Genomic DNA, 14,187 nt, shown 5'->3' with positions numbered 1-14,187 from the left:
TATCAATTGTGAATTTTAATCAAATATATTTATTTCTTTAATATTTCTTGTAACAATAATTGCGTTTATTTTAACTCAAAAAACACAATGTTTTATGGAACAGCTTAAAAGTGAACAGTACCGTTCACCTATGAATAATCTAGGAAATTTTAATCGAACAAATCAAATGCGATCAAGACTTGGCCCTAACCTCTACTCAGCGTTAATAACGAACCCATTTCAACCGAGATTGAAACTTAAGATCAGGCCACGGTCTGGAAAACTTTATGAACATATTAAAAAAAAAGCAATACGTTAATTTTTCTAAACAGGGCAGTGCAAAAGGGGAGGAATTTGGGGCAAAATCCCCAAGGCCTCACGAAAAGTGGCCCAAAAGCATGTTTTTGGGGCAGGGTAGGATGCATCACAGTGTTTCAAGGAGCCCAAATTTTGGCCAAAATTAAAAAATGGTCTGTTACAAATAATATGTACATTTTTATAATAAGGAAATAATGGAGAGTGACGCAGCACCAAACGTTTTTAGCTGCGACCCCTGGCGGTGAAGTTACTTTTCCTGAAGGAGTACAGGGAATTTAGAACGTGGAGAAAAATTCACAGTCATACGTTATTTCTAACAATAGTTACAACTAGTTTAAGTGTTGGAAAAAGCCATTTTGGAGCATGTTAACACGCGCTTTATTCCTAAAGACGCATATGGATAACTATAATTATTCCAACGATTATTAGTAAACGTTACAATTAGTCCATTTAATTTTTTTTAAGATTCCATTCGTAATCTTTGGAGAAAGTAGGGTTTAAAAATTTGGAGAATATTATCGAATAGCTAGGCTAAAAACGCCATATTTGGCTATAAATTTTAAAGGCCGGCAATGAATGAAATGTTTGATATATTTGGTTTAACTAATTTACAAATGGTAATTAAAAGTAATTAAAGTTATCTGAAAGAAAAAAGGTTTCAATATTTTTAAACGTATATTATCATTTTATTGAAAGACTTCTTAAAAAGGAGAGCGGAAATAAAATAATTTTATTTAATTTTATAATCTTAAATGTTAGAAACTTATCTTTATCGATAAATATTGCTTTTTGTTCGAAAGGTTTTACAGCAAGTGTCGGATCGTCGTGGAGTAACTCTTTTTTTCAATGGATGTCACTAGCGTCGAAATCAAATAGTGGTACTTATAGGTACCCCCTCTCGTTGATTGGAGCGTTTGTAAATTGGTCAATTACCTAAATTAATTAATTTTAAACATTAGTTTTTACACGGGATACATTATTAAGGAAAAACTCCCCTAAATAAAGTAGAAGTCTAATTATAATACTCTACAATGGCTCTCTGACGACGTTATCATTTTTTTTTAATTTTAACTTATTTTGCTATTAATAGATGGCACCACGCTCTCCAATAAAAACGCATTTTTAAAGCAAAATTGGATAGATTCATGGCCATCTCTAATAACTGTGGCCTTTTCATAATACAGGGGCAATGTTAGAGCCGACAGCTTCTATTATACACGGTTTTAAACTGGTATCAGTATTTATCAAGGGCTAGCCACTTCCTAAAATTCTGTACACCGGCTACAGGCAATATGAAACTGAATACAGCCTTTGGCTATGCTAATTCTGTAATCAGTTACGTAATAACTTTAGTACAGTCGAAGCTACAAGCTTGTACACGGGGAGTTCTTTATCTGATAATTAAATATTTTTAATGTACTCTAGCGATTACTGTTACAAATTAGCTTAAGTTAATATAGTTTCTAATATAGTTATGTGTGCAAATTAGTTTTATCAACTGGTAACACTAATTTGCGAAAAGGAAGGACTATTCTGCTACAATTATTTCTAGCCAAATTTTTTCTAGGAATTTAGTTATTAATTTTCAAATTTTAAAACCCTACTTTCTCCAAAGATTGCGAAGGGAAGCTTACAAAACTTATTAAATGGACTAATTGTAACGTTTACTAATAATCGTTGGAAAAATTATAGTTATCCATATGCGGCTTTAGGAATAAAGCGCGTGTTAACATGCTCCAAAATGGCTTTTTCCAACACTTAAACTAGTTGTAACTATTGTTTGAAATAACTTATGACTGTGAATTTTGTTCCACGTTCTAAATTTGCTAAGATCTATCGAATAACCCCAACGAAAACCCTGTGCTCCTACAGGGAAAGTAACTTCACCGCCAGGGGTCGCAGCTAAAACCTTTTGGTGCTGCGTCACTCTCAATTATTTCCTTATTATAAAAATGTACATATTATTTGTAACAGACCATTTTTAATTTTTTGACATAATTTGGGCTCTTTGAAACATTGTGGGATGGGGCCCCATCGCCTTGCTTTTCACCAGCGCCCCCTCCTTCGGAAAATTCTAGTTATTAGCACCCGCGAAGACATAATTTGTCCCAGGGCCCGAAATGTCTCTGCGTCGCCCTGGTCCTAATCGATAATTATTGAAGGATGTTGCTAATTTGATCGACGTTGACAGCTCCTGGCAACATTGCTATCATACCAATGGTGCTCCTCGAAATATATTTCGACATCAATTTAGAAAGCGGAAAGAAATGGAGAACATCTCAATATTTTACCTCTTTAGGTTTTAGGTAGAAAAATATTTCGATATCGCAAGAAGGTTTCATTAAAAATTCCACGTAGATGCCTCTTGCATTTATGTCAATTCCGGTAACTGAGCTATCTTCCAGAATAATTCCATTACTTGGTAATCCAGCAAATAGAGTTCCGTGAGCGTGATCGGATTTATCTTGCTTTTCCCGCTGGCGACCCTCGGACGTCCGTCGTTGCAACTAGAAAATATGATTTTGAAAGTTAGGCTGGAGAAACATTTTTTCGCGTACAACAAAGCCAGATCGCGACGCCATTACGGGCGTGCCAACGCTATTAAATTAAAACGCCCTTTTTCGTAAAAACGATCCACGTACCATCCTACAAGACATATTTCTACGGACAGCACAAACGGTAATCCGTCTTAAGGAATGAGCTATGTTCCTACCATGAACGTTTTGCAGTTCGGCAATGAAGTTATCCAAATGGGCGTAATAACCGGGAATACGAAATAATTCGACCAACTATGGCGGATTTCCCACTTTTGACTAATCCTTGCCCAATAAATGGATTTCTTAGTGTCTACGCTTACATCAATAAAAAAATTAAATTAAAGTAAACTACCATTTAAAAAAAATAAAAAATATACTATTTTTCAATAAATATTGGATAAAAAAACATTGATATGAATGGACCAAGCAGTAAAACCTGTCATATTTGGCGTCAACAACGCCGCCATTAATTCTTATATTTGGAAATGTGACCGAAATACTTTATTGTAGTAGCTAGTGATTCAAAGTGTGATTTTAGTAACAATATCCCGAAATCCGACATAGTTATACCGTCATTCTTAATTCATTTTATTTTTACACGTTTCAGTAGTTGAACGATTGGGTCGAATTCAAAAATATATATATAAATAAATATAAACATATTTAAAATTATAAACATAAAAATGACAAGCCCAAAACCAAGCACAGGGAAATGCGAACATTAAGGTTTGGGTTCGTGTGATATGTAAAAAAGGACTTTGCAAATAAATTGAGGTAACCAGCGTAAAAAAGTAAACTTAAACAGAATTTCAAGTCCCTGCTGCTTGGCTATGCGCTTGTTGCAGCCTACTTCCAGGGGCTAGTATGCCACACTTTGAAGCTCTCTGGTGCTCTTTTAACTCTTAGTAGGAAAATGGGAAAAAACAGGTATACTTCTCAACTCATCCGCTACAAATCCTTAAAATTTTTGTATAATCTTTTGAAACACCCTGTATATCGATTGATTTTCAAATATATATATATATATATTTGAAAATCAATCGATATTTTAAATAGCTAGTCTGTTTTCCGATTTCGATATTCAATTGTTATGCTTTGGTCTACTGTGAAACAATTACGATAAAAGTTAATAAATAGGCGCCAAACTACCGAGAAATACTTAGAGACGTTTTCTGTGCTCTAATGTTAGTTTTAAAGTAAGATAAAAATTAGCAGAAAACCGCGCGATAAGAATTTCCTGTCTTTCCAATACCGGAAATAGGTATTGATATCTTTTCCAATAATTAAAGCCCTAAGCCTTATTTAAATTGAAAAGGTATTTTATTCCGTAGAATATAAATTCTCTACCACCAAGTCTCTCCATTTTATTTGGAAGTATAAAACAACATTACCTAAAGTGCTTTTACTCTCCATACAGCGTACATTTATCCTACAGTATTTCTACGAATTCCGTAAAGTAAAGAAATAAATATTCTTCGAAATGTTTTCTCCGATAATTACGAAAAATTGAAATTCCGCGAAGCAGTAGAAGAGGTTTTATTTATATGTATCGGCCTAAGCGCTTTCTGCTCCAATTTTGTATGGAAGATGTAAAACATTCATCACTATAATAGCAAAATATTTTATTGTTTTTTGTTACTGTGGAAAATTAGTCTAGAGTGTTTGGCGGTCAGTTATTAAAAAGGTATATATAATTATAATTCGCTCTACAAAACGGAATTCTTGTAGACTTACTTCATATTGTGGAAAGTGTCATTGTCACCGGCTTCGAACGGCTGGAGGCTATTTGATATTCATGGCGGCGTCGCCAGAAAATCTGTTCAATTTTTCGCTCTCTCTCTCTCTGTGTAACCTTGCAACGTGCTTCGCATTTGGGACGTGCTTTCCACGAGTTTTTTATACATGGAAGTGAGCGCAGTTTGTAACAGAAAGGGCTTTATTAGCAGGATTTTATTCGATTTTAAACAAAACACGTTTACAGAGAAGGCCATATGCTTTTGAACGTATTCGTGCCAAGCGTTTAATTATATGTAGTACTCGAGCGGTTCGAAAGACCCAGAATTTTTGTAGAAGATTTTAAAGTATGCCAAAGAAAAACGTCAACAGCTCATTACACTTACTATTACCGTTAACCTTTGCAAGTTTTTATGTAAAGGGTAAACCGAAGAACTCGGGAGAAAATTCCCTTTTACCAGTGGGGAAAGAACCTGCAAACTTAACGCAGAAAGAGTGGTTCCGAGTAATAGAAAACTATTAATTGTATAGTTTAAATAGATTAAATGCTGAAGGTCTAAACTCTCACAAATACACACTGTCTAGGAAACTGAACTCTCAAACACTGGATGTGGTTCCCAAATAGACACCATATGACTTTACTATTAATTAATGTTATTTCAAAATCAATTTTTCGACTGAGCTGCGACCAAAACCCATTTTACGAAATTTTGGTGAGCTAAATTGTGAGCTCGAAAAATTAATTTTAATTAAGTAGTTTCATCGCCGCATAAGCTACACGCCTCTTTAAGTTTTTAATGGCAAATGATGCCATTACATGATGATACACATCATAAACCATTTACTGTTATCAGATAATCCGTTCCTAAGATATTTATCATTTTTAAAATTTATTGATCTTCACATTTAGAAGGAGTAGTATGGACTTTCGTCTGAATTTCAATCTTTTAGAAACTTTAAATCTGTATATCGTGGTGATTTACAAATATTGGGATATCAGTTCTTAAGTTATTAATGTTTTATTTAATTTGAACTGTATTGAGCTTAACATAAAAAAATGAACTTAGTTAAATATATTAAGAGTAAAATTAGAAATTTTTTACGAAATTTATTAAGAAAACTATAACAATATCCTAATTTAGGAACACCTCAAAGTTAACATTGTGAAAACCTGTCGTAAAATTTTTATAAATTTTTTATTTAAAAGTTTTATGGAGCAGTTGTTTGGACTATATTGAGAGCTCTGCAATTTTAAATGGTCAAACGTGTTCACGGTTTATTCTTAAAAATTAATTTTAAGAAATGTTACACGAAATTGAACAAAAAACGTTAATGCTATTTCACTTGATATAGCTAGCGATTGGATATATCACTGCGGCTAAACTACTTGGATTAATTTAAGTTCGTTAAAATTCATGGAATACGGCTGTCGAGCCACTCAAGCGGAAAAACATTTTATGAAATAATAAGAGGAGAGTCCATTTTGAGGCACTCTGCATATTTTGGAAAAATCAACAACGGTTTCGGTCTATATACCTTTAAAAGGCGTTTTACACATTTCTAAATAACCCAAGCGCGACTTCGAGTCTAGACTCTTATTTTTAATTTTCGGCGAGGCAACGTCACCTTTCATGTCAATGAATCGACAGAGTCAGTTTGAAATCCCATTATACTTTGCAGAAACGTATAAAGTCATTGAACTCTTTATCCACGTATACTCTGAGTGCAGCCTGTGTCTGCGTTTTTTTAATGTAGCCCGAATTGAGCTGTTTATATGTTCTTGCGCTGTTTAAGAATAATACGCTTTTGCCTTAAAAGTAATTGACCTTTCTGTGATGAGACTAAAAAATTATTCACTTACACCTGGATGAAAAGTTTAAACTTTGCGCTTTTCGAAATTATTCCTTTTCCAATTTTCACTTACGAGTCTACGCCGTTGAATAGTGCTAGATTAACGGTGTTTTGTGACATTTGTTATAACACAATTTACTCGCACTCGGGTAGAAGGGGAAATGGTTGCAAACAGGGAAGAACAATGTCTGATTGGTCTGAATTTCAGTCTGCAATATTTATTCAAATTTTCTTAGAAAAATATGTTTTCTCTTTTTGCGCTACACTAACTTGGTATTTCCCGGATAAGATAATATTTCCCCCCTTGAAATTTAGAAAATCTATTTCTCAGTTTTGTCATGTGCAACATAATATTGGGTGGAGATAATATATATTTTATTTTTAAAGAATAGTTTCTTTTAGCTAAATCGGAAATATATTATTTTTGCATTGATATAATTATTTAAGAAAAGAAATCGGATGCCTTGATTTATAATAAAAACTATTAAAATTTTAAATTATGTCATTAAATTACCATGACATTTATCATTTTATTGATATAAAAAACACCCTTTGTGTTTCCGTAGACCAAATTTAATTTTTTTACCAAATATAAATTGTTTTAGATGATGTAAAGGCCGTAACAAAACGATTACATTTAATCAATTTATTAAATTTAGTTGGAAATACGTAGCATAGCGGAGTGGTTAGCACTTTCGCCTCGCAGCCGGGTTCGATCCTAACTTGTGGCACCGGATGACAATTCAGAACAATTCCTTCTGCGTTAAGTTAACAAGTTCTCTCTCCCCACTGGTTTAAGGGGTTTTCCCCCAAGCCCTTCGGTTTCCCCTTCCATTAAAACTTGTTGAGGTTAAAGGTAATGGTTAGTGTAGGGAGCTGCTGGCTCGCGTGGCATGCAGGGCTTGCCACAACCCTCCAACGCATTGTAACCCGGCCACCTGAATTAAAGGCTTTAAAAGTCGCTTGATGACTTACGCGTAAGGTGGTGCCTATAGCTGATTATTAATCAGTAGTTTTAAAAACCACTATATGCTTCTTAATTTGTGTGCATTAGTTTTTGCTCATGTTTTGTTTTATAACAACGACCTCATCAGTCAAGTTCATGAAAAATTAGGCATGCTCCTTTTTCTCTCGTGAGCTGAATAGATGGTCGTCAATTGTGATAATTTTTTTAAACAAGAACCAAATGGTCTGCCTATGTATTTTTCGGTGAGGTATGCGCTTGACAACCACATGGAGACTATGCCTTCCTAGTTCACTGGTTGTTAATCGAGTTTCCTCAAACGTCAATTAAATATTTTTTTGTGAAATATCGATTGACCAAAGGTCAGCAAAGATATGACTCCTTGCCAAACTATATTTATAATAATTAATAAATTAAACCCTTTATTGCACAATTAAAAACATTTCATTTTAAAAACCACGACAGCTGTTTCGAGATGGCCTGACGACGAGAACGCGTAGGCCATATCGAAACAGCTGTCGTGGTTTTTAAAATAAAATGTTTTTAATTGTGCAATAGTGGTTTTAATTTATAAATTATTATAATTTCTGCACAAGTGAACCGGTAAATATTCGGTTGAAGTGAACTATATTTATTTACGCCGGATAAAAAATGCTTATTTTCATCTCTAAATTAAGTTTTATTATTATTATTATTTTTTTTATGACGTCTTTTATTTACATTTGGAGGTTTACATGTATTCTAAGTTAGAGAGGAGCATATTTACATATTAGTATCAATAATAATAATAATTATTATTATTATTATTATTATTAACATAATCTAAAAAACCGCAAACAATTATTCAAATGTTGTTGATATATTTAACTGTAAAATCTCTGATCTGAAAACATTACCGGCCCTTACCATACAGGCCATTCACTGTAATCACATTTCGCTAATGTTATATAATTTATACCGATTAACCAATTATTTAATGTGTATCGACTAGCTGATACTGTAACAGGTGTTGTTTCTTTGCACAATAAACAGATTTTTCATTTCATTATTATTATTTTTTAATTTTTTTGAGCTTTCTCAAACAAGGAAAAAGCGTTTATTTAAAAATCTTTTAAAAATACAAACAAAATAACCCTATACACAATTAAAAGTTTCCTTTTAAAACAATCCACAACCGTAACAATAATAGCAAAACTATCCAAAACCAGGGTTTAAAGAAATTCCCAACTCAGAATTTACATAACAAATTTTGGCAGAAATCAATTCTTTTAAAGCCCGACTACATAAATTTTCGGTTTAGTCTGTCTTTCTCTGGAAGTAGGCTGACTGCATGGCACACGTGTATTGCAGTAAGCCTACTTCCAGTATAAGACAGAGTAAACTGAAGATTTATGTAGTCGGCCTTTAACATATTTGCTTCATTCTTTTTTTTGAGTGCGCTTTGATACACACAACATCGTAGTAATTTCAATAAGTAATACACTTTAATCTTTGCATTTATATTATTACTATAAATGTTCATTGCTTCGTGCTAAGCGAAATATATTATTAATTTACCCACATTCAAAATTAAAATTATACAATTACCAGTTTTAATCCCATCTAAATTATTGAACCAGTATAGATATAAATTATCTCTTAAGTTTAATTGTGGAACAAACATTGATGTCATGTTTGAAATTAACAGTAAAAAAGTGCGTTATTATACATTCAAATATATGTGTTCCAGAGTCCCTTCAGTGACTTGACACAAAAGCCACTGATTTGATACATCAAAAATGTGGTAAACAATATTAGGAGTAATTATGTTTCCCTTTAATATCCGATATAAAATATTGCATTCTTTGCCATTACATTGCGAATCCCATATACATTTGTAGTTATTTTTTTACGTCACTGTCACTCAAATTGAAAAATTTTAGAGCCTTATCATCCGGTTTTATACTTTTAACTAATTGTAACCAATCTATCTTCTTACATTCTTTTGCAAATTTATACTCGTTCGCAATTTTAATTTTTCACATATCTTCATAGCTAGATTCATCTGGTTTCCCTTCTTCCCACATTAAGATTTTTTCTATGGGGAAAACTTTCAAGATTTCACTTACAAAAACATTAAATTCGCGTGAAAAAGCTCTTAAAGTTGGAATACTCATTGGATAATTGCCATTGAAAATGGGTTTACAAATTATCTTTTTTCCTTATCCATTAACTGACTTATATATACAATATCAAATTCTAACCATTTAGAACTAAAGTAAAAAATTTGTACAAACTGGTTATGTTGTATGGGTAAGGCTTAAAACTCCTGTAAATTTGTGGCCTCTCTTAGTGCTAAATTAAAAGATTTTAAAAATTTAAGCAATTATCTTAAAAACTAGGCATAAAATCATTATTTAGCTCAATGTTTTTTAACGAGAACACGTGGAAACTCATAGATTATATATTGGTTTTTGTCATGTGATATGAAAAATTCACGTTCAACACTGTGCACTTCCTTTGCCATAAGCCTTTTAAAATTGTTCAAAATAATTTTTTTCCATTGGTCATCGAGAGTTTTTAGGCCCAAACCACCCTCTTCGACACTTAGCATCACCACCTTTTTATCAACCCAATGTTTATTGGAATCCCAAATAAACTTAAGTGAGCTTTTGAGAATACCATCGGAGTAATTAAGCGGGCGTTAAACCAAAGGTAGCTGGAAGTAAAATTTACTTATTCCCATGTTGCATATTTGAGCCTTTAAGTCTTGAAAGAATTTAAATTTTCGTTAAAACTAATAGTTGCATTTTGATAAAACATTTCCTGCCAGGTACCAATGGTATTATGATTAACCCCCAAAATTTTTATTCTTTCACTGTTCCACGCAATATCCAAGGGCGAATCCGGGCGGTGAAGCCCAGCACCTAACCAGAGACCAGCACTTTTCTGTAAATTAATTTTTGCATTGCTAACAGAACTGTACTTTTATTATTATTATTATAATCATTGTTTGTGAAAAATCTAACCATGTTTTAGCAATTTTAAAGTTATGAAAAGTTTGAGGTATTATGCATTTTTGGTTTTCAGTTTTTGAAAACACAAACTTAAAACCTTGCTAAGTGGTTTTTCACCACAAAACATTGAAAACTGCGGAAAACAATATTATATTTCTTACCACGTACGCTGTTTCCTTGATATAAATTTAAATGTAGAGCTTGCAGCTTTATATTGAGTGATAAAAGTGGCCAAATACTGATTGAAACTAAGTGATATACTTTAAATTATAGTTCTTAATAGGTCGAAAAGAAAGTAAAATCTTAGTATTAAAAATGGAATGTGAATGGAATGAAAATATGCGAAATGATGAAGGAAAATATTTGATCATGGGACCATCTACTAGTCAAGTTAGGCATTCAGGAAACGTTTACAACTATCTTTGTCAACTAAGAAAATTACAATATCCAAAATCTCCATTTGTCTAATCTAATCTAATTTGAAAGTCGATTTTTTTTTTACCATTTACTCATAGGATGCTTATTTGTCAAAGAAGTTTCCTTCTTTGCTAGTGTTACATAAATATAATTTTTGACAAAATGTCAAGATCCTCCGCCAGCAGAGTTCAGACACCGGCGAGTGTCCGATTGTGGACGGTTGGTTGCTGAGCAACCTATTCTATAAATAAATAAATATGAATAACGCCTAAAAGGTTCCCTGGGCAAAGTGCCTGTCAATAACCTTTCCTTCGCATGCTGTACAACACAACTATAAACACGTTGTTACGAAAGGCGGTCTCTGCGTTGGCCGGAGTAACAGAGAAAGCGTTATACCACCCATCCTCCTACAACCTCGAACTTCGCGAGACGAAAAGCAATCGATTTGCGACTTGTACTTTACAGTATTAAAGAGAATAAACTCGACTGAAAAACGGCATAAGAAGGACGTGTAGATATTGCCAACTTTCATTACATTTTGGTGGCAGTGAAATTTTTTTAAATAACGTTAAAGATTAATCGCCTTGTATAAATCTAGTTCAAGAAGCACGTTTTTATTTTCTATTTACACTCGAATTGTGTACACTCTTCTTTTGTGCTTAGTATATTTTTGACAAGTCTACAGTCAGTTTACAGCGATACCAGGCAAAAGTTAATCAGTTGGAAACAAAATAGCAGTGTTACCAAATTCAGATTATTTTGTTCTAAATACACTGAAAAAGGCGAACATTTGTTTTCCCGCAAAATGTGCAGAGAGCGATGAATATTTTACGGTGAAGTATCGACTAGGACTATTGAAATGTACCTGCTCTATACGCGTTTCGCTTTCGCGTTTTATCGGGCAGGCTTATCCTCTTGAATGTAACGTTTACGAAGTTGAGTCACTCCGGTTTCACTATTCAATGAGTGATATGTACCTGATGGGGAAACACAAAATCCATACTTTTCCGAGAACGAAGGGCACTATTGGATTTTTGTAAATTGGAAAAGGCGCATAAATCTCTCAACTAGCAAAGGTAAAAACGTTTATTTCATATATTTACATGCAGTATACGCGTGACCTGTTATAGCTGTAGTGTTCGTTCTACGCTACAAACATTAGTTGAGAGATACGATAGCGTACGAAACATAAATCATTTAGTAACGGGAATACCTTTTTAAAATTTTCATTAATTTTAAATTTGTACGTGTATTTTATAATGTATATTTATTTATTCATATTAAATTTATGTCTGAAATTATGTAATAGCACTGTAAAGAATTGATCTTTTTCTTAAGACTAAATTAAAAAAATATACTTAGTTTTTAATGAAGCAAATAATGTTTTGGGCATTTTTTTATATATATTCCTACGTAGAAATGTGTAAAATACAAAATTATCCCTTTTTTTAGACTTTTTTATCAACACGCTTTTTAAAAAAGTAAGTTTAATTCTTAAATTTAATACGATGTACAACTTTGTTTATAAAATTGTTTTACCTCGAGTAAATCTGCTTTTAACAACAATTCAATAATTCTTAATTTTTATTTATTATATTATAACTATATAATGTATTTTAATACGCTTTTTTATTAGATAGGAAATGTAATCATATATTTGCGTGACAGTTAAGTGGAAATCTACTTCAGAAATAGGCTGCTTGGTAGAACGGGAAAGGGAGAAACTACAAAGAGAAAATCGTGAAACACATTCGTCATAAAGACGTTTTAGCTAGAATACAAAACGTGTATGAAAAACGTGTGTATTTGATTTTCAATGAGTTACAAATTCTTTGATTTAGATCGTGACTATTGTTGAACACATAAATTATTATTTTGAAATATTTAGCAAAAAAAAAAGAAAACTTATGTATACCATTGTAGGTGCTTATAATCATTGTGCTGCAATAGGGTTTAGTTACGTGAGACGAAAATGAAATAACTTTCCTGTACGCAGATATCCGGTCTCCGGGTCTCCGCAAAAATATGAGAATCTTGTATGCGCGGTTGTAAACTAGCTCTGGAAACCAGAAGTCGTATTTTCTGCACTCAAATCTGCAGTCTCTAACTAAGCCGCGTTCACACTTTCCCTTGAAATCGATTCAAATCAATTTAACACGCTTCGAAGGAGTTATGTGAACCAGGCTCAATCGTTTTGAAGCGATTCAAACAGTTTTCTACCGCTTACGTGTGAACGTAGCTTTATAAGATTTGTTCTCCTTTTTCCCGTGGTCTCCATATACACATTGTCCGGTTTTCGGGCTTCCATTCTATATTTAATAAGCTATCTCAGTTCACGAAGGTCGTACTTTGGAGGCCTATATGAATAGATTCAATATCTATCTTTCTTTTACCGAAGAGAAGGTTAGCTGAAACTGACGGCATTCAACACAGAAATCAATCATAATTCTTGGAATAAAAATTAAATTTATTAGTCCTAATGCAAAGGTTCTACTAATAAATAAATATACTAAAAGAATAAATCTTAGACTCTATGAAAAAGTTAACATTATTTATACCTAAGATCAATATTTATCACTTTGGACGATCTAAAGTTTTATATATCTACACCATAGCGTTAGTTCATAAAAGTTTCCCCCGGTATAAGTCTCTTTTACGCATTAGGGGGCGTGAAGCACTATTTTGCGACGTTGCTAGTGTTTTTTTTTCTGGGGAAAATGTTTTTTTTTGTACTATGTTGTTCCTTCTCACCTTTAACCTATTCATTTTTAGAATGGAAATTACTTTTATTTTGCCTAAATATTTATAAAAGTAATTTTAATCTTTGTAGAAAACCAATTTTCAAATTTCCTTTAAATACAAATTACTGAATGAAAAGTTCCTACCAAATGTATTTCTATTTGGAGATTGTTTCAGAAAATGAAATTTAATTGGCTAAATTTTAGTACATTAAAATGAGATACTAACACTACGTATTAAAACTAGTAATCAAAGAAATTAAAACCACTTTTACGTAATGAAACTTAAGTATTTTATTTAAAAATACGCAAGACTTACAGGTCAATTTTTATCGGGGTACACAATGCGATAAAAGTAAAAATAAAATATAAAAATAAAAAAAAATCAAATATGACCTCAATTACAGTTTAAACAATATTTTATGAAGCAATCAAAAAATATATTAACCACAGTAAGTAATGTACGTAGTGCTCACATTATACCCGCTGTTATTTAACTGATTATTAAAACCTCAATATAAAACAATTAAACAAATGATAATGAATGCTTAAAAAGCTGTTATTAAAAAAATACCTCCAATATTCAATTGAACGCTTTATTATTATTAGAAAAAACTTTTTCAATCTTCCACATTTAAAAAGCTAATTTTTAC

Source organism: Leiobunum rupestre, chromosome 8 (genome assembly GCF_980474605.1).
Source record: "Leiobunum rupestre chromosome 8, qqLeiRupe1.1.hap1, whole genome shotgun sequence".
In the NCBI taxonomy this organism is placed as follows: domain Eukaryota; kingdom Metazoa; phylum Arthropoda; class Arachnida; order Opiliones; family Sclerosomatidae; genus Leiobunum; species Leiobunum rupestre.
This window is presented reverse-complemented; position numbering follows the sequence as displayed.